The sequence below is a fragment of the Mobula hypostoma genome, chromosome 21 (genome assembly GCF_963921235.1).
Source record: "Mobula hypostoma chromosome 21, sMobHyp1.1, whole genome shotgun sequence".
Taxonomy (NCBI): domain Eukaryota; kingdom Metazoa; phylum Chordata; class Chondrichthyes; order Myliobatiformes; family Myliobatidae; genus Mobula; species Mobula hypostoma.
This window is the reverse complement of record NC_086117.1, coordinates 7,472,631-7,499,257: the sequence shown is the minus strand read 5'-3', so window position 1 is coordinate 7,499,257 and position 26,627 is coordinate 7,472,631. Positions and strand designations below refer to the sequence as shown.

Below are 26,627 nucleotides of genomic sequence, written 5' to 3'. Positions count from 1 at the left end.
GTTCTAGTACTAATTGTTTGGCGACAATAAAGTAAAGTATAAAGTATAAATATTTGAATTAGTGCTGAGGATAGTTTTGTGTAAATTACATTTTTTGAAACATACTTGGTAGTGTTTGGGGTGATAAATAAGCTTATGTGGGTTGTTTTAAATATTGTTAACTTGCAAAAAGCATTCAGAAGAGCCGTTCTTCAAAGACAGCTAGATATTCATAATGAAAAGTGTTATTTCCATGTAATCCTTGTGTTTCTTACTAAAGAATGAAACAGATTTAATTTTAACTTTGAATGTGTAGCTACATCATGGGTAGTTAATTTCATCCTATTTGAAATATTTGATACTAGAAATGTGCAATAGTCATGCATTATACACAAAATCTTGGGTATGCTGGTTGAACTTTTAATAAAACTTTTTTTCAGTCTCTTGATTGAAATATTCATTTTATGTCATAATTAGCATGTAACTACCAATATAGTGACTTCATAATCTTAACCTCCAAGGTGCAGTGACATAGCATTCAATCATACTAGACAGTTGAGCATGGCTTCTATTAGCTTGCCAGAAATATTGGACTTAGGAATTTGGTTCTGGTGTTTTTAGGACATTGGGAAAATGGATCACAGATCTCTAGCAGTAATGGAATTTGCATTTACAGTCAAAATATTCAACTTTACTAATATGGTTATATATACTCTTCGGAACACATGACTGATTTCATTTCAATTTAAATGAGCAAAGAACCATGCCATATTCAGTTATTTTGATTGTGAATTTGTCTCATTAAATACAAAACCACAATCCACATATAGTTATTTTAACTTATTCTAACATGGAATTAAATATTTTAAACAAAGGTTTATTGCAGTGACAAAGGCCAAATAAATTAATCTATTTTATTGGAAGTCAAGCAAAATATGTTAGATTGACCTTTTTAAATCACATTTCATATTTTCAATAGATTGTGCTTATTACGTTTTAAAATGTATAGTGATTTTCTTCTTCTGTTTTTAGTTTGATGTCATTCCTTGACGTACTGCATTGCAGAAATTTGTTAGCATCAATTGTTGAATTAATTGTGTTATGTACAGTGGGTTCTCTTTCCTGCTCCCACAATCAGAACACTCATTCTGGTTTCAGATATCATTGATGTTCAATCCTCCTGATTCTAATATTTGTCATTGATGCCCTCCTATTTCTAATCTACATCAATGATATCTGGAATCAGAATGTGAGTTCTGTTTGTGGGCTGATGACGTCCAGCTCTGCCTCAAATCTCCTTTGTCAATCTCTTCACTAACTTTGAGTTGCCTGATTCAATTTTGATGAGAATGGAATTTTTAAATAGGAAGGTTTAAATCATTGCCTCTGGTTTCAGTTGCAAGCTCTACTTTTTACTCATGGACACTCCCATTTTGTTATTGTCCAAGGTTGAATGGATTGTTAGAAAGCATGATTTCCTATTTGACCCACATCTGCATTGGACTGCATTTCCTTTCCACCAATGAACTGGCCACTTCCACTGTGTCGAAGCCACTCATGTTCATCACAGCCTCCTCTCATCTGCTGCTAAGTTCTTCATGTAGTCATATAAACATAATTCCAGTGTTCTCAAGCCCTCACTTTCATTTTGTGTAAACTGGAACTTGTCCAGGACTTTTTAGTGCCCCTTACCCAAACTTATGCCAGATCCCACTCATTCTTCACTCCTCTACTTTTAATCTACATTAACTCTTGATGTATCCTTGTAGGTTGTAGGTCCTTTTGAAATTGCAGTGTGCTTCCTTGGCTTTATTAATTGACAAGAAGTGCAAATGCCAGAGAGCTCTACCAGACCTTGACTAAATCTTAGTTAAACATTGGCTGGTAGATTCTGTTAAATCTTGAACACATACCCTAGGAAGTTTGACAGATTATGGATAAAAAGATGAGTTGCTAGAATGCTACCCCCCCTCCCCCCGGAGAAAAGTTACTTTAGTTGCATGTTGCGTAACTGGGTTAGAGAAACTGGTGTTATAATGTGGAGATAATTTTTTAAAAAAAGAAAATGGAGCTATTGAAAGTCATGAATGATTTGGAGTAGGAATACAAAGGTTTATTGATCCAATGGCACAATTGTTGCCAACCAGAGAGGGCAGGATTAAAATTGTCTGAAGACCAAGAGGCAGCAAGTTCTGTATTGGAATGCAGTGCCTGAAAGAGTGAACGTAGATTCAAAAGAGAATTGGATTAAAAACATGGAAGGGAGAGGGACTAATGGTCTATTTATACTAAGGAGTAGGAATGGCAAGATAGGCTGAATAGCCTTAGTCTGTAACTATATCCCTTCTGAAAACTGCAATTTTCAGTACTTCTACTTAAGATGGGGCTTCTATCTAAGTCATTGAATTTCCAGTTCATTTAGCGCTCTTATTAATATTCCAGAGATTTAACTTGGAACATAAAACAGTACAGCACAGGAACGGACACTTCAGCCCAAGATATTGTGGCGAACTAATGACACCTAATTAAACTAATCATTTTTGCTTGAACACATTCATTTTTCCCTCCATTCTCTGCATATTCATATGACTTTTAAACGCACCTATGGTATGTGCCTCCACTAGTATCCTGGCAGCACATTCCAGGCATGCATCAATCTTTTTTTATAAAAAAAAATGAATAATGCCTGCACATCTCCTTTGAATTTCCCCCTCACCTTATATACATGCCTTAGTGTATTAGTCATTTCAACCTTGGGGGTGGGGGGTTGTGAGAAGAGATGTTGGTTTTCTGCTCTATCCCTGCCTCTCATAATCTTGTGAACTTCTATCAGATCTCCCCTCAGCCTCTGCAGGTCCAACTTTGTCCACCTCTCCTTGTAGTACCTGCTCTCTAATCTAGGTAGTATCCTGGTAAACTACTTCTGCGCCCTCTGCAAAAACCCTAGATGTGCCCTAACCCGACTCTTGAACTCATTGCCTTGACTAATAAAGGCAATTTACCACCCTATCAACTTGTGCAGCCACTTTCAATGACATGAAACACATGATCTGACTGTATATCAGTGCTCTTAAGAGCACTGTATTAACTGTGTACTTTCTCTTTACAGTTAATCTCTTCACATGCATCACCTGTCTAGATTAAACAGCATCTGCTATTTCTCCACCTATATTTGCAACTGATCAACATTCCACCTTAACTTTGGCCATCTTCTACACAATCCACACCACCAGTCTTTACCTCTTCTACAAACTTACTACGTACCCATCCACATTTCATACAAGTCATTTATATACATCGTAGAGTACTTGTATGGATTCCTGCAGAGCGGCACTAGATACAGACCTCCAACCAAAATAAGGCCCATTGACTACTACCCTTTATCTTTATTTTACAAGCCAGTTCTGAATCTGAAAGGATGCCATGCATTTTAATCTTCTGGGTGAGCCTACCATAAGGGACCTTGTTGAGTGCCTCACTAAAATCCATTTATCCCTTGCATTACCTTCATTGATAACCTTCATCATTTCCTCAAAATTCTCGATCAAGTTACTGAGTTATGTCTTGCTCCACACAAAACCATGCTAACTGTCTGTAATTTGGCCATGCTTTTCTAAATGCTCATAAATTTTAACTTTAAGAACCCTCTGTCACTTCACTACCACTAACATGAAATTTACCATTCTAATTTCCAGGATTACCCCTATTTCCCTGGAACAAAGGAACAATGTTAGCTACCTTATAGAGGACACATAAATTGCTGGGGGCTTGACCAAGATCTTATCTCTTACCTCTCAATAACTCAACATGCCCTGAAGAGATCTATCTAAAGACTCTCTTCAAGAGATCTTGCACCACCTCTTCCTTTATCACACAATTCCCTGACATATTAGCATGTTCTGCACTGATCTCACTATTCTCCAATTCCTTTTCCTTGGTAAATTCCGGTGCAAAGTATTCATTTAGGACCATGTCCACATAGTCCACCTCCAAGCACATAGTCCCTCTTTCATAAGTGGTCCAACCATCTCCCTAGTTATCCTGTTGCTACTGATGTATATATAGAATGTCTTGGGATTCTCTTTAATCCTACTTGCCAAGGAATTTTCATGGGTCCTCCTGGCTTATCCTCTTCGAGTTCTATTCTAGTTTCTTTATATTTCTCAAGAACCCTATTCAATTTAATTTCCTAATCCTTACATATCCTTTAGTTTTCTTGTGACTGTTTCACAACCTCCTTTGTCATCCAAGGTTCCCTTTTCTTGTCCGTCCTTCTTGATTGGAACATGCCAATCCTGTGCTCTGTGCAGTTGGTCTTTTAATAATCTCCACATGTCAGATTAGTGTGAAAGAATTAGTCTAAAGTAATAAGTATTCTATTTCCACTTGTATCCTTTTATCAGCTTAATGTATTTTACAGGAATTACACAGCACTTAACAATTCTACATCATGTATTGTTCTCTTTAAAGAATTGGGCTAGTCCTTTAAATACAATATCTTCAATCCCATTCTGATTTTCAGTCCTGCCTGCTAAATAATCTCAGGATCATTCAACAACACTGCTGCAATACTGTACTGTCATAAATTAGGTATTACAACTAAAAGTGTTCAAGAAAGCCAAACATAGCAAAACAATGGATTATGAAATATGCCCTTGTTCCTCGAGCTCCACAGTTCTTTCATGATGCCATGTGAGTTGGCATTAGATTAATTCAGCCAGTATATGGTTACTGAATGGAATAACAAAGCTTCGTATGCTCATTTGTTAAGATACGCTATTCAAGGACATCCTTTAGCTGAGAGTTCAGTTTCAAAAATTAGAATTTGAGCTGTCAAAATTTAACACAAGAATGATGCTGCTAAACCAAATAGTTCTACTCCCTGTGTTTCGAAACATAACTTGGTGCATGAAGTAATATTAGTCAAGAAAGGGTCTTGTGGGTATAAACTTGTAAAGATGGTGAATGACCCCAACTTATTTATGCACCATTGTCTTTAGGCTGGCATCTTGCAAGATGTTACCTCAGTGAAATATTTAAAAGCACATTCCTTGCTGTAACTTAGAGTGTGATTTAATGGTCACAATTATTTCATATGTTTACCAGGACTGATAAAACTCAGAATAAAAGAGCTGGGAAGCCAAGCAACACACGCAAAAAAGTGCTGGTGAACGCAGTAGGCCAGGCAGCATCTATAGGAAGAGGTATAGTCGACGTTTTGGGCTGAGACCCTTTGTCAGGACTAACTGAAAGAAGAGATAGTAAGAGATTTGTAAGGGGGAGGGGGAGATCCGAAATGATAGGAGAAGACAGGAGGGGGAGGGATGGAGCTAAGAGCTGGAAAGTTGATTGGCGAAAGGGATATGAGGCTGGAGAAGGGAGGGGATCATGGGACGGGAGGCTTAGGGAGAAAGAAAGGGGGAGGGGGGAGGCCCAGAGGATGGACAAGGAGTTATAGTGAGAGTGACAGAGGGAGAAAAAAGGGAGGAAAAAAAGGGGGGGATAAATAAATAAGGGATTGGGTACAAAGGGGAGATGGGGCATTAATGGAAGTTTGAGAAGTCAATGTTCATGCCATCAGGTTGAAGGCTACCCAGACGGAATATAAGGTGTTGTTCCTCCAACCTAAGTGTAGCCTCCAACCTGATGGCATGAACATTAACTTCTCTAACTTCTGTTAATGCCCCACCTCCCCTTCATACCCCATCCCTTATTTATTTATTATTATTTTTTCTTTTCCCTTTTTTCTCTCTTTTTCTCCCTCAGTCCCTCTCACTATAACTCCTTGCCCATCCTCTGGGCTTCCCTCCCCACCTCCCCCTTTCTTTCTCCCTAGGCCTCCCGTCCCATGATCCTCTCCCTTTTCCAGCCTAGTATCCCTTTTGCCAATCAACTTTCCTGCTCTTAGCGCTATCCCTCCCCCTCCTGTCTTCTATCATTTTGGATTTTCCCCCTCCTCCTCCCCCCCACTTTCAAATCTCTTACTATCTCTTCTTTCAGTTAGTCCTGATGAAAGGTCTCAGCCTGAAACGTTGACTGTACCTCTTCCTATAGCTGCTGCCTGGCCTACTACGTTCACCAGCATTTTTTGTGTGTGTTGCTTGAATTTTCAGCATCTGCAGATTTCCTCGTGGCTGGGAAGCCAAGCTTCATTTTATAATACCATTTGTTGAACCTGAGGAATGGATGTGCTAACCCAGCCTCTTGAAGAAACTTTCATCTTCCCGTTGTAAAATTGCAATTTCTATCCTTCCCCTCAACCCCCAATTCTCCTTCATCTCTCCATTCTGCAATTTGGTTCCATGCTCCTCTCCCATTGTAAAGCAATGTCTTACTCAATCCCTCCTATAACAGACTATCTTCTTTACACCTTGTCTGATCTCTTGCTTACTTCCTCTATCAATAGCTGCTCTTGTACCTCCTCAATGCCTTCTTTCCCCATTCACCCCCCCACTCTAAACATCCCCCATTATTTTCTGACCCACTAAAACCTCTATCTGTTACTTCTCAGGTTTTCTCACTACTGTCTGCTCAACAAGCTAAAGCTAAAGTTTCTGGTTACAATTTTTTTTGAATGAGAGGTTAAACTGATCTCTCAGGTGGATATCATAGATCATGCAATGCTATTTTGACTAAGAACAGTACAGTTTACCCCTATGCTCTCTGAAATGGACCATTCAGTTGTTCCAAAGTCACTACATTAAAAAGAACAATAATAAAGCAGTTCAGACCACTTAGTATCAACTAGTCTAGATTCAAGCATGGCATGTTGCACTAATTGACCTTAACAGAACCCTTCCCACTAACATCTTGAAGCTGTTGACTATTTGGGAGAACCATCTTACAGATTAGTCGACCAAGAGCCTGAAATATTTATTTTCACAGAATCATACCTTTCAGCTAATACCTCACATAACTCTATATTCTTTCTCCTGACTAGGACACACACACAAGTGCTTGATAGTATGGTGATAGACCATTGGGAGGAATTGGGTGTTGTGTTCTTTGACCGTATTAAATCTTACGACATTCTCTTGGATGCCGGCAAGGAAACCATATCCTGGTTGCTGTGTATTTGTCTCTCCCCCCCCCCCCCCCCCCGCCTCTCCTCTGACAAATTGGTACACCTTAAACAACAATTGTAAGAAGAACTGAGTGTAACAAGCAAATAATGTGCTCCAACTTTAGTGTTTATGGTCAAAGAATGCTTAATAGCACTAATAATTAAGCTGCCCAAGTCCTGAAGGATGTAGATGCTAGACTTGGTCTATAGCAAGTGGTAAGCAAACCAGCAAGGGAGGAAACATATGTGACACCCATTTACTATTTCAGATATCAATATTGACAGGAATGTGTGCCATGCTGTCTATTAAGAGAAGGTTTCTTCTGTGAATTGCTGCAGTGATGCTGTGCTAATAATCTGATGATTATTCAAAAACTGATGATGCATTTGTAGTTAATTTGTTCAAATTGTGGACGAGGTATTAAATGAAGTTCAGGTGCAAATTGCAATATTATTACTTTTGCTGCGAATTCCAACCCTGCTGTCACTTTCATGGGATCCATCTGATTCGTTTCTTCCTTTTCCTTTTGTGAAGCCATCTATATCTTAGGGGGTAGATTTGTGACCAGTATCTATGACAAGTTGACAGCTAGCTTGACTAGGTCTCCTCCTTAGACTCTGTTTCCTGTAGGAACTGTTCCCTTCTCTGTTTCTTTCTCTATTCTCCTCTCCATTTTCATCTCCATAGTATGTGTTCTAATGGCAATAATGAGACTTTCCACACCAGTATTTGAGATGCCTTTCTTTAGCCATGGTTTAACCTCTATAATGGATAACAAGTCTCTTGGCTTGTATTTCCACACCTTTGCTCATAATCTTTTCAGCTACCACGCAAAATGTTTCCCTTATCCTTGCCTTCTGGCCCAGTAGCCTCCATTTACAATAAATCATCCTTTGTAATTTTCATCTTCAATTAGATTCCATCACCAAATGCACCTTCCGTTTCCCTCAATAAGCATTTTAGAACATTGAACATTATAGCACAGTATAGGCCCTTCAGCCTTGTGTCAACCTTTTAACCTACTATAATGTATCTGCCTTTACCAGCCCCTCTGGGAGCGCATTCCATGCAGCCAGCACTCTGTAATAAAAAGTACTGCTTCTAACATCCCTCCATACTTTCCTCCAGTCACCTTAAAATTATGCCCCTTTGTATCAGCCATTTTAAAGAGACGTTTCCTCCAGATATTCTCTTCTATCTTCAATCACTTCTTGCTTTTCCACACATCTGCAGGAGATGCAACCTGTCTTTCTATTTATCCTTCCCACAATTCATGAACCCAAACAGCCCCTCCAGGTGAAGCAATAATTGGGGTTGCACAGTGGTGCAACTAATTGAGCATATTTTTTTCTGTGTATAGGTGAAATGCAGAATCTGGGTGGTAGTTAATGGGAATCTGGTATTGAACAAAATGGTTGATGGTTTGTGTGGGCTCTGGGTTGATGGGCCTATTTCTGTGAATAATATCTCTGTAACTCATTTGCACTTCTGTTTTTGTGCATTGCATTCTGTGTTTATCATGTGGGATCTTCCACAATTGGAGGAATGTGGATTGAGTGACAGAACACCTCGGTTCAGTCTGCATTGCTTGCCCTCACGTGTCACTTGAATTTTCCATATCACTCCAATTCTTACCTTTTGAACTTTGTGGAGCATTTGACTCTTGTCTGGCCAGGTGCAATGTAGCCTATGTGACTAATCAACTATGATTAATGAGCAATCATTTCACTCTCTCATAAGCAAAAACATTTATCACCTGGACATTATCTGTCTGCTTTTTCTATCTCTACACTATTGATGAGTCAGCGTATCTGAATGTTGAATGCTGCATTTACACCAATCCTACCCTACCCCATCATATTCTACCCACATTCCCATTCACTGCCACTCTGTTCCCTTACTGCCAACTTAATACATAGTATTCTGACATTCCCTAATTTCATTGCTGTAATAGCACCTTTTCCAGCTCACTATTTGTATATGGTGCCACATTTCATTTTAACTCATAATGAAGAAGCTGTCTGATGCTCATACCAAGTTCAGCAGTACAATTGTCAATGCCACACACTCCCAAATATACCTAGATATTTGAGGGAATAAGCTAATTTGTTTCTAAGAAATGACATATGGAGCATAATTAGGCCATTCAGCCCATTGCAACCGTACTGCCTGTAGACTGTTAGGCACTTTCAGTCATTGAGAACTGGGAAATGTGGCGCATGTACCCGAAGATTCTGAAAGCCATTTTGTAAGTAATGCACAACTAGCAATAAGGCATTGGAAGGTCCAAAATTCCACCACTGAAGCAAAATCAAGTAATTATCTAAGAATTCAGCATACCCACTGAAGCCTGAGCATATCTGGCCGTATCAAAGGTGCTGATGAATCAGCATTTGGAGGGAGGTTGAAAATTTGGCTCAGTGGTGTCATAACAACAACCTCTCACCCAATGTCAACAAGACCAAGGAACAGATTGTAGACTTCAGGAGAGGGAAACCAGGGGTCCTTGAGTCAGTACTCATTGGAGGATCAGAGGTGGAGAGGGTCAGTAATTTTAAATTCCTGGGTGTCACTATAGAACACAGAATAGTACAGCATATTACAGGCCCTTTGGCCCACATTGTTGTGCCGACCCTCAAACCCTGCCTCCCATATATCCCCCCACCTTAAATTCCTCCATATACCTGTCTAGTAGTCTCTTAAACTTCACTAGTGTATCTGCCTCCACCACTGACTCAGGCAGTGCATTCCATGCACCAACTACTCTCTGAGTAAGAAAACCTTCCTCTAATATCCCCCTTGAACTTCCCACCCCTTACCTTAAAGCCATGTCCTCTTGTATTGAGCAGCGGTGCCCTGGGGAAGAGGTGCTGGCTATCCACTCTATCTATTCTTCTTATTATCTTGTACACCTCTATCATGTCTCCTCTCATCCTCCTTTTCTCCAAAGAGTAAAGCCCTAGCTCCCTTAATCTCTGGTCATAATGCATACTCTCTAAACCAGGCAGCATCCTGGTAAATCTCCTCTGTACCCTTTCCAATGCTTCGACATCCTTCCTATAGTGAGGTGACCAGAACTGGACACAGTACTCCAAGTGTGGCCTAACCAGAGTTTTATAGAGCTGCATCATTACATTGCGACTCTTAAACTCTATCCCTCGACTTATGAAAGCTAACACCCCATAAGCTTTCTTAACTACCCTATCTACCTGTGAGGCAACTTTCAGGGATCTGTGGACATGTAGCCCCAGATCCCTCTGCTCCTCCACACTACCAAATATCCTGCTATCTCAGAGGACCTGTCCTGGACCCATCATATAAATGTAATTGCAAAGAAACCATGTCATTGCCTCTATTTCCTTGGGAGTCTGCAGAGATTCAGCATGTCATCAAAAACCTTGACAAGCTTCTATAGATATGTAGTGGAAAGTGTATTGATTAGCTGCGTTACAGCCTGGTATGGGAACACCAATGCCTTTGAGTGGAAAATCTTACTAAAGTTAGTGGATTTGGCCCAGTACATCATGGGTAAAACCCTCCCAATTACTGAGCATATTTACATGACACAATGTCATAGAAAAGCAACATCCAACAAAGGTTCATTTATTATCAATGCATGTATCCATATACAACTTTGAAATTTGTTTTCTCCAGATAGCCGCAAAAGGAAGAACATGAAAGTCATTCAGAAACAACAAACCTGCCATCTCTCCCCCCCACCGCACGTACAAAAAAGAACAGCCTCCCGATCATCAACCAACCACCCCCCCACAAAATGGAACAAGAACATAGACACCCAAAAAATAACCCCTACCCGTGTAAAAATCTAACTTAGCATAAGTGAGCATCAGCCCCCAAGCACCCTCCCCTTGCACAACAAAACAGAAAAGCAAAGGGTGATTTTTTAAAAAAAGCACAATATAAAAACCATAAGTCTGAAAAGTCCACAGTCCATAAACACAATAGTTCAATCCATAAGCAAAAAACCATGATACCATCCTCTGGTATCACAGACATTCATTGAAAGACAGGGATACCACATGAGGTAGAGAGGCCTACTCACCTGTTACAGCGAGCCACACAGTGATGGGCCACTCACAGACTCCATCTCTGGCAGTGATCAAAAGACAAGCAGTCGTCACTTAAACTCTTGCCTTCCGCATTTGCCTCAATCTTCCTTGACACTTTAAACGCTGAAATAGAGTTGAACATTGGCTCGCACCCCATCTTGAAATTCCTTCATGTTGAAGCCATTCAAGTACACATTTGCTTTCTGGAATCTTGGAGACAGCAAAGTACCGGATCACTCCAAAGATCTCCAAGCTGTAAATCGCAGGTTCTAACAGTCCCAGAAGCATATGAAAAAACAGATGTAGAAGAAAAAATGACATTTTTGTGAATTATCCGGAAGATGTTGACCAAGGGAGCATTGTATGTGGGTGCTATCTTGCAAAGATCCTCACATTCCAGGCAGCAGTTCTTTTCTCACTGCTGCCATCAGGTAGAAGGTATGTGTACCTCAGGACGCACACCACCAGATTCAAGAACATGTACTACTCCTTAACGATCAGGCTCTTGAACAAAATATGATAACTATACTCATCTATTGAGATGTTCCCGCAACCAATGATCTGACTTTAAGGATTCATTATCTTGTTATTTCATGCTATTTGTTATTTCATTATTTATTTCTATTTAGATTAGATTTATTTATATTTGCATTTCAACAGTTTGTTGCCTTCTATGCTTTCACTCTTTGATCCAGTTTACAGTTACAGTTCTATAGATTTGCTGAGTATGCCTGCAGGAAAAAAGATCTCAGGGTTGTATGTGGTGACATATATGTACTTGTGATAATAAATTTTACTTTGATTTTGTATCTAAAGATTTAGCCAGGTCATGTCGCCCTGTAGCCAAGCTAATGAGAAGGGTTACCACTCAGTAGCTCTTGTGCTAAAGCACACCATCAACAGGCTAACACTTCTGAGTCAGCTTTCAGTGTTTTTGGAGCAAGAGTTCCCAACCTGGGATCCATGGACCCCTCTGTTAACGGTAGGGGTCCATGGCATAAAAAAGGTTGGGAACCCCGTTCTAGAGCAATATTTTTACAAAACTGAATGTTAGAGAGAATATGATGCTTCCATCAAAATAAGCATGTAGGTGGAACGCCACAGTTTTACAAATAACTTTAATTGATCAGTGGAGTTGAGAATCAGAAATTCTGTTGTGTTAAAATTGGGAACAAAATTCAGAATGAATATGGAATCTTCGCACAGTGATCCATTCTGCTCCTTCATCTGCAGTTGAACCAGAATATTGAAGCTAGTAACGCTCTGAATTCAATAAGTGATGTGTCTGGAAAAGATTGGCTGAGAGAATTAGGATTCATATGTTAATTGTGATAATGCACTGATTTTCTAGAGTGCTTCTACTTGATTCCTGTATATACAGTGGTAGAAATGAGAGAGGGCTGTTTCTTTCTGTGAAGTTTTTTGCTATTTTTATGTGTTTGGAATGAAAGGGATTTTGTGGTTTAAGTTGTATTACGATATGATTTTAATATTTTAATTTCAGTTTGCAAAGGGTTAACTAGGAAAGTGTGTGTATCAGAGAAAGGCATGGAATGGGCCTCGAGGTGTCTGTGATTGGGGGAGGGTAATCTGTTATTTGTAACAGATTAGTTAGGGTACCAGATGAATCCGCTTTCAAATATGTGTGTACTTGCATACATTATCAGTAGTAGACGATGAGTCATTGAAAGCATTCCCAAACCATTGACACCTTTCTTGAAAGAGCAGTTAATATTACCATCGATCTTGTATCAAGGTAAAGTGATGAAATTAAGTGGCATTTTAGTGAATTGGTTCTCAATGGTACATTGAACTAAGGGCCAGTAGCAAATTTTTGACTTGCCAGCTCACTTGAGAAGTTAATCTCTGTTAAGAATTTAGAACAGTTAGCATTGTTGAAACTTCACTTGATTTTGTTTTGCCAGCAGCAAAGACTAGGGCTCTAGATAATTTCCTGTGTATGGGCTAGAATCATGTTGGTTGGCTATGGAACAAAAAAAACCTTTTAAAGAGTTCTGTAGTAACAGGGAAGAGTTAAAGATTTTGTTCAAAATATGTAAATTACTAGTAGCTCATTATAAACCAAAAATGAAAACTACACTTTTAAAAAGTTTTATGATCATGTAAAGGGGATAAATAAATTTATTCAGAAGAGGTTGTAGGTACTATACAAACAACAACAGGTTTTTATGATTATAGCCTTTGGGTCACATTATAGTTAGCTAAAAAAGAGGTAGTAAAGATAGTGTTCTCATGACAAGGAAAAGGGTGTTTGCTTTTTGAGTAACTGGTGATACTGAATCTGAGGAAATACATATATGGGAAAACCTGCAAGATAATGTGAGTTTTGGATCCCAAAGTCAAGACACTACGTTTAATGCCACAGGTAAAATGGTACTTGTTAATGTACCATTGTGGTTCTGTAACAGCCTACATGCTGTGTTGCTGCATTTTATGGCCAACAAATCTGAAAAGGGTAGGAACAGAGACAACTCAGATTGAGGATGTAATAAGAATGACAGTTGTAAAGTAAATCAGCGGAGATTTCTTAGTGTAAATGGGAGGCTAAAAGAACTGTAAATTTTCATTTGTTCAAGGAAATTCGAATCTTGTAAGACATGTCAAATAGCCTTGAAAAATATGGAAAATAGACTCACTAAATCCAAAGTAACACACAAAATGCTGAAGGAGCTCAGCAAGTCAGGCAGCATCTGTGGAGGGGAATAAACAGATGATGTTTTGGGCTGACCCTTCATGAGGAAAATAGACTCGGCATTATTTTCTAACGGAAAACTGTTGTGTGAAAGCAAAGTATAAGATTTAATGTTGCATGCCTGCATATTCACAGGAACCAGCACTAAATCTATAATGAACCATAGAAGGAGGAAGGGATTCTAGTATGAAAATCATGTTTTAGTTCAGATTTTTTATATCAGATAACTGATTTGCTGTAAACTACATTTCAACTTTCCTGTCTTTCAAAACTAAATATTTTATTGATGTCTTGTTAAAATCCAGTGCCCTTATTCATTAAGGTAACCGTTATGTTATCACAGACTGACAAGAGAGCTATTCCATTGGTCCTGTCCTGCCGACTTTACACAGATTTGTGAATTTTAGCAGTTTGATAGTGTGATCTTTTACTTCTAAATTCCTACAGATTACCCATCCCTGTTTGGCCCCATACTGTTAGCATTTTGTTTGACATCAAGCGTCTTCTGTGCTATGGCTACCATACTAATTGGTCTATAACTTACATGCTTGTATTTCACACCCTTTCTGAAGTTTAGTTGTACTTTTCTGGTTCTGGCACATTGTGTCTGCTGTAAAAGGTTGTTTGCAGTCTTATTAATTCCAAAACAAATTCCGTCTAGCAATGCTTTTAGACCATAAGACAGAGCAATAGAATTAGACCATTCAGCCTATCGAGTCTGCTCTGCCATTCATCATGGCTGATTTATTATCCCTCTCAACCCCATTCTCTTTTCTTCTCCATATATTTTTGTGTTAATTAAGATCTTAGCTTCCTTATAAAACATTATGTGTAATTGTGATTTGGATTCCTAAGCGAAAATATAACTACATTTGGCATGATTTTGGTGGTTAATATGAAGAATATATTTAAATTGACAGCAGTTACTTAGTTGTCTTTAACACCTTTGCAACATTATTCTTTGGGATTTAAATTTAATTTTGGCTATTTACACTGAAAAGGTCTGGCTTCCCCTATGGTAGGGGAGTCTAGTACGAGAAGGCATGACTTAAGAATTGAAGGGCGCCCATTCAGGACAGAGATGCGACGAATTTTTTTTAGCCAGAGGGTGGTGAATCTATGGAATTTGTTGCCACAGGCAGCAGTGGAGGTCAGGTCATTGGGTGTATTTAAGGCAGGGATTGATAGGTATCTGAGTAGCCAGGGCATCAAGGGTTATGGTGAGAGGGTGGGGGAGTGGGACTGAATGGGAGAATGGATCAGCTCATGATGGAATGACGGAGCGGACTCGATGGGCGGAATGGCTGACTTCTGCTCCTTTTTCTTACGGTCTTATGTTGATTTCTGTGAATTTCTTTTATTTTAAGCAGGCAATTTATTGTTCTGCAGTGGTGCATACCCTTTTCCATATTTGTACAGGCAGCTCTAAAATTGTTTTGGCAAATATGTTAGTTTGAGATAGTTACATGCTGTGTATGTGTGTATATGCAATTGCTTGTTGTTAAAGTGCAATGCTCTAAAGTAGTTTCATACAAAATTACTTCTCATAGATGAGATAAAACAAAATAAAAACACTACATTGAGAGGTAAAATCAGTCACATGGAGTAACTGATTAATAATATAAGGCATGGTAAAAACACTTAAAGTAGGAATTAATGTTTAACAGCAGAAAATCATTAATAAGCAGTTCTAAAACAGATCCAATCCTATTAGCCGAAACACCTTGTGATTTTTAACCAGCTGCACCTGTTATGCTAACTGCTCAGTAACCTAGGAGGCCCTGTTTGTTTCCTAGAATTTTCTATGGGGACTAAGAGGTGAAAACACTCATATTACTTTTCTGTTTACCACCTTCTACAATAACCAACATTGACAAACAAAACAGGTATACCTCTTTCTCTGCAATCATGACTATGTGGCTAGGCACAGCTCAAACACCACCTACAGATTTCCCCTGCCATCCGAAGGTAGAGTGTTCCTATGAAACGGTTCGTAAGCTGGAATGTCGTAAAGTGAAGAAGCAATTACCATTTATTTATATGGGAAAAATTTGTGAGCTTTCGCAGACCCAAAAATAACCTACCAAATCATGCCAAATAACACATAAAACCTAAAATAACAGTAACATATAGTAAAAGCAAGAATGATATGATGAATACACAGCCTATATAAAGTAGAAATACTTTTCCACAATAATTGCCTGCACTGTTCTCCGTAGCGAAAATCTCACGTAAGCGCTCTTGGCAAAAACACGGCACAAGCGCTCTCCAGTAACCTTTAAGCTATGAAGCTGCCAAATCATACCAAATAACACGTAAAAATACACAGCCGATATAAAGTAGAAATAATGTATGTACAGTGTAGTATCACTTACCGGAATTAGGAAGACAGCGCAGAGCACACTGATGATGGTGTGTTAGGCTGAGTCGTCGGAGGTTGGGGTGGTGCAGTGGCCCCTACCCTCCAGGCAGCAACCCGATACCGATCTGCGAAGCATGCAGCCGTCCAGCGGTAGCCGGAACGCACCCAGCACATCTTTAAGAAAAAAGCCAAAGTAAACAAGCTAATTAATTAGGTGCCACCCGGCACGTAAATGTCGGCCCAGATCAGAGGCAACACAATCGGCTGTGATCTGGGCCAACATTTATGTGCAGGGCGGCACCTAGTTAGCTTGTTTATTTCGGCTTTTTTTCTTAAAGATGTGCTGGGTGCCTCCCGGCTACTGCTGCATTCTCCGTGGATCGGTATCTGTCCGCGGCCCGGGGGTTGGGGTGGTGGGACACTGGGGTGTCATCTCGTCGTCTGTTTCCATCAGGTAGGCAGGTCATCTTCTTCTATGTCTGCCTGCCTCGATGTCGAAGGTCGAGATTCGTCGTCTGCTGTGGCTGATGTGGAAGGCTTGCTTGACTGCTTAGCCTCGTGCATTTTTAGATCATACAGTTCTTTGTAAGGACTCAAACCATCCTGCAAATATGCCCTAAACCTACGTACCCTTTCAAAATTAAAGTCCTACTTTATCATTGCAGCGAAAATCTCACGTAGTTGCCTCACGTTCAGTTCCTGGACGACTTCACTTTCGGTCTGTTTGCTACTGCATTCGGTTTTGATTGTTATCCTTTCCTTTTGCAATTGCATCAGCTCTTCATCTATCAGTTCTTGGTCATGGGATGCCAAACCTCTTCAACATCGTCTTCGTCAACTTCCACAAGCCAAGCTCACTTTGTCCTTACTTCGTTCACCACGATCAAAACGCTTAATCATGTCTAGTTTTATGCTAAGTGTAACACCCTTACGAGTTCTTTCAGGCTCTTCGGATACCTTAGAACTCATCTTGCTAACGGCTGCTCACAGGCAAGTGTTTAAGCAATGCCGGTGAGAATGCCGTTCCGAATCCGGGGGAGAGCGGCTGCTCGGGGCGTGCGCTACCTTTTATTTGCGCACTGCTTTTTTTTCGTAACAGTGAAAACACCTTCTGTTACCAAAAACAGGTAACTAATGTAGGTCTTTCGTAACAGTGAGGTTTCGTAAAGCGAACATTCGAAAAGCGGGGGATATACCTGTATAAGTTTGCCAATGATACAACTATTAGCAGGTTCTCAGATAGTGACAAAATAGTGAGATAGATTGGCTGATTGAGTGGTATTGCAACAACAATCTTGTACACAACATTAGTAAGACGAAGAAATAAATGGTGGACTTCAAGGAAGGAAAGTCGGGAGAACACACACTGTTCTCATCATAGTGAGTGTGAACATCTTCAAGTTCTTGGGTGGCAACATCTCAGAGGATCTATCTTGGGCCCAGCATATTGATGCATCATAAAGAACTGATCAACATGGTGCCAGCGATCAAGAAGAACCAACAGTGTCATCCTGGAGACAGTTTATAAAACAACTACTTTTACCAAGATTCTGCTACTAAGCTGTGTGCGATTGGAATCTATGATTTACATTTTGATGGTGTGTTTTTGAGCCAATTGGGTGAACTGATGCAAGGGAGTTGTCTCCCTGATGCAATGATGCAATGAACTGTTTCCAAGGAAGTTTAGTGAGGTTGAGAGTGGAGTGTGCAGCCTGGAAGTGGGTGCGAGCTCATGAGCAACTCCATTGTTTCTCTCTGATTGAGGCATCGAGCAAGGTTGAAATCAATGAAGACAAAACTGATTGTGGGTGGATGTTAGGCTCCATTTGCCTGCGTCTGATTAGTCTTCCTCTCCCTCTAACTACTGTTTGAGAAAAGTACAGGAGTCTTGGGTTCAGAATGGCAGGCAATGACTAGTGGGGTACCGCAAGGCTTGGTGTTGGGACCGCAGCTATTTACAATATACATTAATGATTTAGATGAAGGGATTAAAAGTAACAGTAGCAAGTTTGCAGATGACACAAAGCTGGGTGACAGTGTGAAAGGTGAGGAGGATGTTATGAGAATGCAGGGTGACTTGGACAGGAAACAGGAGGAATTCTGCAGATGCTGGAAATTCAAGCATTACACATCAAAGTTGCTGGTGAACGCAGCAGGCCAGGCAGCATCTCTAGGAAGAGGTACAGTCGACGTTTCGGGCCAAGACCCTTTGTCAGGACTAACTGAGGAAAGAGCTAGTAAGAGATTTAAGAGGGGGAGGGGGAGATCCAAAATGATGGGAGAAGATAGTCCTGTCCCATGATCCTCTCATACCCCTTTTGCCAATCACCTGTCCAGCTCTTGGCTCCATCCTTCCCCCTCCTGTCTTCTCCTATCATTTTGGATCTCCCCCTCCCCCTCCCACTTTTAAATCTCTTACTAGCTCTTTCTTCAGTTAGTCCTGACGAAGGGTCTCGGCCTGAAACGTCGACTGTACCTCTTCCTAGAGATGCTGCCTGGCCTGCTGCGTTCACCAGCAACTTTGATGTGTGTGACTTGGACAAGTTGGGTGAGTGGGCAGATGCGGTTTAATGTGGATAAATGTGAGGTTATCCACTTTGGTGGCAAGAACAGGAAGGCAGATTACTATCTGAATGGTAAACACAAAATAATCTGCAGATGCTGGGGTCAAAGCAACACTCACAACACGCTGGAGGAACTCAGCAGGTCGGGCAGCATCCGTGGAAAAGATTGGTCAACGTTTCGGGCCAGAACCCTTCATGAGGACTGTAGAGGGAAGGGGCAAAGGCCCTATAAAGAAGGTGGGGGGGGAGGGTGTGTTTTCCCCTATTCTTTCTTCACCTTTCCTGCCTATCACCTCCCTGCCTCCCTTCCCCCCACCCTTTTATCTTTCCCCTTACTGGTTTTTCACCTGGAACCTACCAGCCTTCTCCTTCCCACCCTCCCCCCCACCTTCTTTATAGGGCCTCTGCCCCTTCCCTCTACAGTCCTGACGAAGGGTTTCAGCCCGAAATGTCGGCCGACCTTTTCCACGGATGCTGCCCGACCTGCTGAGTTCCTCCAACGTGTTGTGACTATCTGAATGGTGTCAAGTTAGGAAAAGGGGAAGTACAATGAAATCTGGGTGTCCTTGTTCATCAGTCACTGAAAGTAAGCATACAGGTACAACAGGCAGTGAAGAAAGCTATTGGCATGTTGGCCTTCATAACAAGGGGAGTTGAGTATAGAAGCAAAGAGGTGCTTCTGCAGCTGTACAAGGCCCTGGTGAGACCCCACCTGGAGTATTGTGTGCAGTTTTGGTCTCCAGATTTGAGGAAGGAGGGAGTGCAGTGTAGGTTCACTGGGTTAATTCCAGGGATGGCAGGAATGTCATATGTTGAAAGATTGGAGCAACTGGGCTTCTATACACTGGAATTTAGAAGGATGAGAGGGGATCTGATTGAAATACAAGATTATTAAGGGATTGGACACGCTAGAGGCAGGAAACATGTTCCCGATGTTGGGGGAGTCCAGAACCAGAGGCCACAGTTTAAGAATAAGGGGTAGGCCATTTAGAATGGAGTTGAGGAAAAACTTTTTCACACAGAGGGTTGTGGATCTGTGGAATGCTCTGCCTCAGAAGGCAGTGGAGGGCAATTCTCTGGATTCTTTCAAGAAAGAGTTAGATAGAGCTCTTAAAGATAGCGGAGTCAAGGGATACGGGGAGAAGGCAGGAGCGGGGTACTGATTGTGGATGATCAGCCATGATCACAGTGAGTGGCGGTGCTGGTTCGAAGGGCCGAATGGCCTACTCCTGCACCTATTGTCTATTATTCCATCTTGCAAGGATTGATTGGCGATACTTGTGGCTTTGGACTCATTTTTGGGGACTTTGGTGCTTTCTGGATTCTAATTAGTCTTTTTTTAATTGTTTTCAGGCGGTTTGATCAGGGCAATGTGTGGACTGGGGCTCCGAGTCAGAGACTGGTTCTGTAGCCTGCAGTTGGCTAGCAGCACTGAACTGAACTGAACTGAGTACTTCTGGTTTGATGTTTGATAATCTATGTGTTTGCTCAGTTTTTGCGCAATTTGTTCTTTTATTGCGTGTTGGATGTCTGATGTTCTCTTTGAATGGGTTCCATTGTGTTTCTTTGTTTTGTGGCTGCCTGCCGGGAGGATGAGTCTCAGAGTTGCATTCCGTAAACATACTTTGATAAATATACTTTGAATCTTTGAAGAAGGCATGCCAGCAGCTCTACTTCATTAGGAGTTTAAGGAGATTTTGGTCTGTCACTAAAGATCCTAGTGAATTTCTACAGATTTAGGTGGAGAACATTTGGATAGGTTGCCTCACTGCTTGGTATGGAGGCACCAATGCACAGGATCGATCAAAGCTGCAGAGGGTTGTAGATTTAGCCAAATCCATCATGGGCGCTAGCCTCCCTGCCATTGAGGACGCCTTAAAAAGGGGGATGCCTTCGAAGGAATCAAGTTAGTATGCTAAATTGCTTGTATTTTTAAGCTGTATCAGATATTTACTCAATACTTGCACTTTTCAATAACCATATTTCCCACAAATTTTCTTAATTGTTGTGGTCATACTTGTAGATGGAATTTCTAAAATCTAATTCCTTTACCACCTTGATTTAATCTGTATCTTTGGCAAACAGCTCAGATATAAAGTAACCCATTTATGAATGATATAATGAATTTAACTTGAATATCTTGGGATAAGAATGGCTTGCTTACTTTCCGGATAATTCACACTAATCATACAAATTTAATTTTACACATTGTTTTGGGATTTGAGTTTTGGAATTTTTGATTACTATCCTAGTATAATAATTTCCTCAAATTTGGTACTGAAGTTTCAGTGGTATGGTACTTGTTTAAGATAAGTTAAAGTTTCAGTCATTTTTGGTGAGGCTATTAGTATGACATAGTTGCAAGGAAATGCTGCATCTAAATTCATACCCCGGAAGCAATCTTGTTTTGTAGTTTTGCTAATAGCTGGAGAGGTATAGGTCTTGCATTTTACTCAATTGGCTTTTTAGCTTTGCTCTAATTTGTTCCCTAATATATTTAGTTAATGTGATTTTTCTGAAGCCGTAGTTGAAAGTTTGAAGTATAAAACTTAAATCTTGCATCTATAAATCCAAGTAATGAAGCTATCAAGTCAACAATTGTACACTAGAATATTATGAAAGTAAATTCCTAGAGTTTAAGTCACCTTGTTACTCTACTGCTCCATCTATAGGACAGATGTAGATTGTGGTGGAATTTGTATGTTGCAACATGCGGGTAAGCCATGCCTGGGGTGTACAGAAGGATGGCAATCACTGCTGCCTGGTACACCATGAACTTTATCCAGACATTGATCTGCAAAAGTTCTTCGCAGCTGGCTAAATACTCTGCCGTCACTCTGAAGCTGATGGTCAATTTTTATCATTGATGCCTACCATCACTGAGAGGTGCCAGAGTGTCTGCAGAAATAGTTTGTTTCAAGTTGACAAGCTTTCTTCAGAATGTTATATCTGTGTTTTGCATGTGTTCAACTACTACTTTTTGGTTGCTACAATTTAAAAAAAGGAATGCCTGGTATTGAAATTGAAGCTAAAGCATTGCACATTCTGGTAATCTATGTATGTGATATTTGCAGATTTATTATTATTGGACATAATCAAATAATGCCCCCTGCAACCTGCAGGTGCAGGTTGTCCTCTTGCTGTTGGTTTAAATAACCTTTCTTGTAGCTGGTCCTAGTCTATTGCTGCCAATTAACAATAAGCAGTCTCTCTGTAAATGTTTTCCTTTTGGCCTTCTTTCCACCCTTTATGGTAACTTATTTCTGAATACCCATATGTAGATGTAGAGTGTGAAGCCGTTTTATCTTTGCAGTAAACCTTAAATGCCAACTGGAGAAAAGCCCATTTGATTATTAGAGTTGGTGTTTGACCTATATGCCATTGCCAGCCTTGTTCTACTAACAATTTACTGGTAAGAAGCCTACTGAGACTAGCATTTAAAAGAATCTTTGCCACGCATTTTTCAGTAATGTATATTCATCAGATACTTAGTTTCACTAACTGAATCAAGAACATCTAGCTTTTATGTAGCACCTTTAGTATTGTAAATATCTCAAGGCATTTCATAGAAGCATTATCAAACAAAATTTGGTCCTGAGTAATGCAAATTGATATCAAAGAGAGTTATTTTAAGTGACCACATTGAAAATCCTTGTTAGGAGAAGATGGCGCGATGCAGCTCGCAGCGGCCACTCCAGTGGTGATGTCTGTTATTTGTCAAGTTGGGTGCCGTGCACAATCCTGATTTGATGGAGACGGACGTGAGAGCACGGAGGAACATCTGGTGAAACTTCTGAAATGCCTGCTTCACTGCTGCTGCTACTGTGTGGTCCAGAGTCTCCAGAGGAGAAGGCCCCAAGTACTCGGCTTTGCTTGTTGCTTGGCAGCCAGGACGGGGTCAAAGTGCTTGGCAGAGGATGGTGCTCAGAGAGGGGCTGGTCGGAAGCTCGAAGTTTTCGGACGGACTCAGAGTCCACTGCGGTCAGGTGCTTCCGATGGTGGTGCATCGGCAAGTTGGCGGCGCTTGGAGGTTCATGGCAGAGAGAGTTCCTCCCCTCTGCCGCCTGCGTGAGATGATGAGTCTATCGGGACTTTGAGGCTCTTTTTTACCGTGCCCGTGGTCTGCTCTTTACCAAATTATGGTATTGCTTTGCACTATTGGAACTATATGTTATAATTATGTGGTTTTGTCAGTTTTAGTTTTGATTTGTCCTGTGTTTTCTTGTGATATCATTCTGAAGGAACGTTGTATCATTTCTTAATGTCCATTTCTAAATGACAATAAACGAGGACTGAGTGTCTTCATACTCTAAATCTAAATCTAATCTAAATCTGGCCAATTCAAGAGTATTTGCCTGAACTATGAAAAGTATATTCTACATCATTTGGGGATGGAATTTTGTACTGTGAGGGGGAAGGGGGAGTTGACTTTTGACTACAACTCATTCAAAAAGCCATCTTGTCAGCTTGGTGACTGCTATATAGTAATTATCGAAGGTATGCAATGAAGTCTGTCTTAGTTTTAAAGCCTGTTATGGACATGCAACTGCAAAATGAGTTAATAGTCTATTGATTATGCCCAGGCAAGATGATTTGTCTGTAAGGTAGAGGTTCTTTTAAACCCAAGTTTAATGGATTTCCCCAGGAAAATGTTTAGCCACAACATTACCTTGGCAAAATGTACCCCATGAGGGAGATCAAATGGTACATTTTGTCTGTACCCATGCATGGATAGGTCTTTCTATTTATCCCAATTATCACTTAGACCTGCATTTATCTTTCCTTTCCAAGTGGATATCATATTTGTTTTTGATGGTTCATATTGGGAGTACTTCTAACTTTTCAAAACATGACTCACTCCTTTTTTGCTTTTTGTTCTCTTATTGATGGTAGAAGGTACGCTTAAAATGTAGACAGAAGACTCCTGATGTTCTAATCGAGAACAAACAAAAAATATATCAGGAACTTAACAGTTAGGCCAGACCTGTGGAGGCAAAGGGTTAATTGATGTTTCAGTTTGAGACCCTGCCGCAAAACATGAACCATCCCTTTGCTTCCACAGATCTTGTCTGACTCATTGAGCTTCTCCAAAGTTTGTGTTTTACACTCCAAATGTACATAGAGTTTTCTTGATGGGAAAACCCTTCGCCGAGGTTTAATGGTGTGATATGGGGTAGATCTATTGTTTTAATGTCATTTTTTTAAAACCCATTGAGAATCAGGTTTATTGTCACTCTTTTATGATGTGAAATTTGTTTTGTAGCAGCAGAATAAGAACAAGAGGTAGTGTTTATGGGTTTATTGATCATTCAAAAATCTGTTGATGGAGATGAAGAAGCTTTTTCAAAATCACCGAGTGTGGTCTTCAGGCTCTTGTAGCTCCTCCCTGACATTTTTTGAAGAATCATTAAAGCCATCCTTTAAAATATGTGAATGGAGGAATTTGTCAGGTGAATAACTTGGCATGTAGGAGAATGAGAGCTGACTTTATAGTAACGTTTAAAGTTATAAGGCATGTAGTAACAGTCTTTTCCCCAAAATAAGGGAGTCCAAAAATAGGGGCCATAGATTTAAGATGAGGGGGAAAGATTTAAAAGGGACCTGAAGGGCAACTTTTTTTACTTGGTATGGTGAGTATATGAACAAACTGCTATAAGAAATGGTTGAGGTCGGTACAATAGTTTCATTTAAGAAGCACTTGGATAGGTACATGGAGGGGCAGGGCTTAGAAGGATATGGGCTTGAATGCTCGAAATTTGGAGTAGCTGTGTGAGCACCGTTGTTAGTATGGACTCGGGCTGAACTGCCTGTATCCATCTTGTATTTCTCAATGACTTCATGAATCTATAACTTCACAAGTCAGATTGTGGGCTAGAAGACCAGGTTGATCTGACCTCATCAGTCTGGCATTCAAATTGCCCTCACTCACCCCTAACTCCAGTCATACTCCTTTCAAACATCCACAAGCTCTCTAGTGCTACCTGCCTCAATGATCTTGCTGCTCAACCTTCTCTTTCCAACGACTTTCTGTAACTTCCACCAAACAGTTTAGCTCTACTTTAATCTGTCTTTAGTTGTTGAGTGATTCCCTACTTGGCAGATTTCCAACTTATCAATCATGGCACCAGATATGTAGAAAACCTATGGTAATCAGTTGAAAGATATCCTAGGCTGAAGCTCCATAGTTTTAAGGAAAACCCATATTTCTGGACTTTCTGAACACCTAGCCTGGTGGGTTTTTGGGGACCCCATGAATAAAATCCACTTACATATTTGTTTTCAACAGCCTCAGTAATTTCAGAGCTTTGTAGTTCAACTTGGTTTGTGCTCATCCATTAAAATTGTACCATTTCATGTATCTTGCCTTTCCAAATGCTGTATTTCCAAGATTGCTGAAGGGATTTTGAATAGTGAGGAGGATGTTAGGAGGTTTCAAGGGAATGTTGACAAGTTGAGTGGTTGAAAGCATGGGAAATGGAAAGATGTGAGATCATTCACTTGGGGAAGAATAGGTATTTGTAAATGGTAGTTTGGTAATGGAGATTTTAGATGGGACCTGGGTGTCTTATACACAGATGATTGAAAGCTAAAAGCAGTACAACAGGCAATTAAGAAGGAAATGGTATTTGGACCTTATTGCAATAAGATTTGAGTACAGGAGTAAGGATGTTTTACTACAATTATGATAGAACCTTGCTGAAATGGTGCCTGGAATATTGTGTGAAATGTTGGTTGTTTTGTAGAGGGAATGAAATGCAGATTCACTGAATTTGTTCCTGAAAAGTGAGGAGGAGGGAGTGTCACTGCCTAAGGAAAGATAGAATATTCATTTGAGTTAGAAGGAGGGTAGTGATTTTATGAAACGGTTTCTTACAGAACTCAACAGGCTGGATGCAGGAAGGATGCTTTCCCCCGGCATAGGAGTCTAGAACCAGAGTCACAGTCTCAAAATTCAAAGATTAGATTAGCTTTATTTGTCGGTGTACACTTGCATGTACATTATTTGCACATTTGTTACATGTACATTGTCACGTGTCACGTCACATTTAAGATGGCACTGGTGAAGCTCAGCGACTTCTTGCTGGTGGCAAAGAAAACAACTAACTACTTCATTAACACATTTTCTGGTAAATGATCACTGCAAACAATAGTCAGTACCTTCCCTTCCGGATTTGAGCTTTTGAACCACCTGTATGACCTGGCATTTTTGCGGTGTGAACTGAAAGCGCAGGATAGTTGCATTGTGCCGTTGTTGGGCTGAATCAAGACGGCAGGATCCAAACCTGAGAGCGGGGAATGAGCCAATGTTTGGGCATTGCTGGAGCTGACTTGGAGGTAATTCGATTTGGCAGAACTGAAGCAAGGCAGAGTTGAGACGGAGCCCAGGCCAGAAAGCAAGGGAAAAATGCGAGGTTTGGTCAATTTGAGCATCGGGCCAAATTGGAAAGGTCAGATACAGGCCAAATTGAGGCAGCAGGGCTAGGCCCGAGAATGTATCAAAGCAGCAGGGCCCAGGTCCGAGAGCAAGGATCGACTTGGGGTTTGGACAATTTAGGCGTTGGGCTGGATTGAAAAGATCAGGGTGTTGGGGCCAGTGGCGAAGGAGAGCTCACTGCTGTGCAAGGTTTACTTGGCTTTGCACTGAACTGAGGCTGTGGCTTGCAACTAATGGGCTTCTGAATTGCTTTGTGTCTGTGGACTCACTTTTGTTAATTTCAGTTCAGAATGCTATTTGCTTTTATTGTTTGCACAATTTGTTTTTTTATATATCTGCATATTGAGTGTTTGACAGTGTTTTTAGTTGGTTCTATTGGCTGCTTGTAAGGAGAGGAATCTCAAGGTTGTATAAAGTATACATATTTTGACAATAAATAT

At 40.5% G+C, this 26,627-nt stretch overlaps 1 protein-coding gene across 1 annotated transcript in view; it reads left to right on the top strand.

Annotated features, from left to right (window-relative positions):
* Positions 1–26,627, top strand: part of LOC134359768 (nuclear receptor subfamily 6 group A member 1) — a 328,226-nt gene that overhangs the window by 128,847 nt on the left and 172,752 nt on the right. The window lies entirely within an intron of this gene.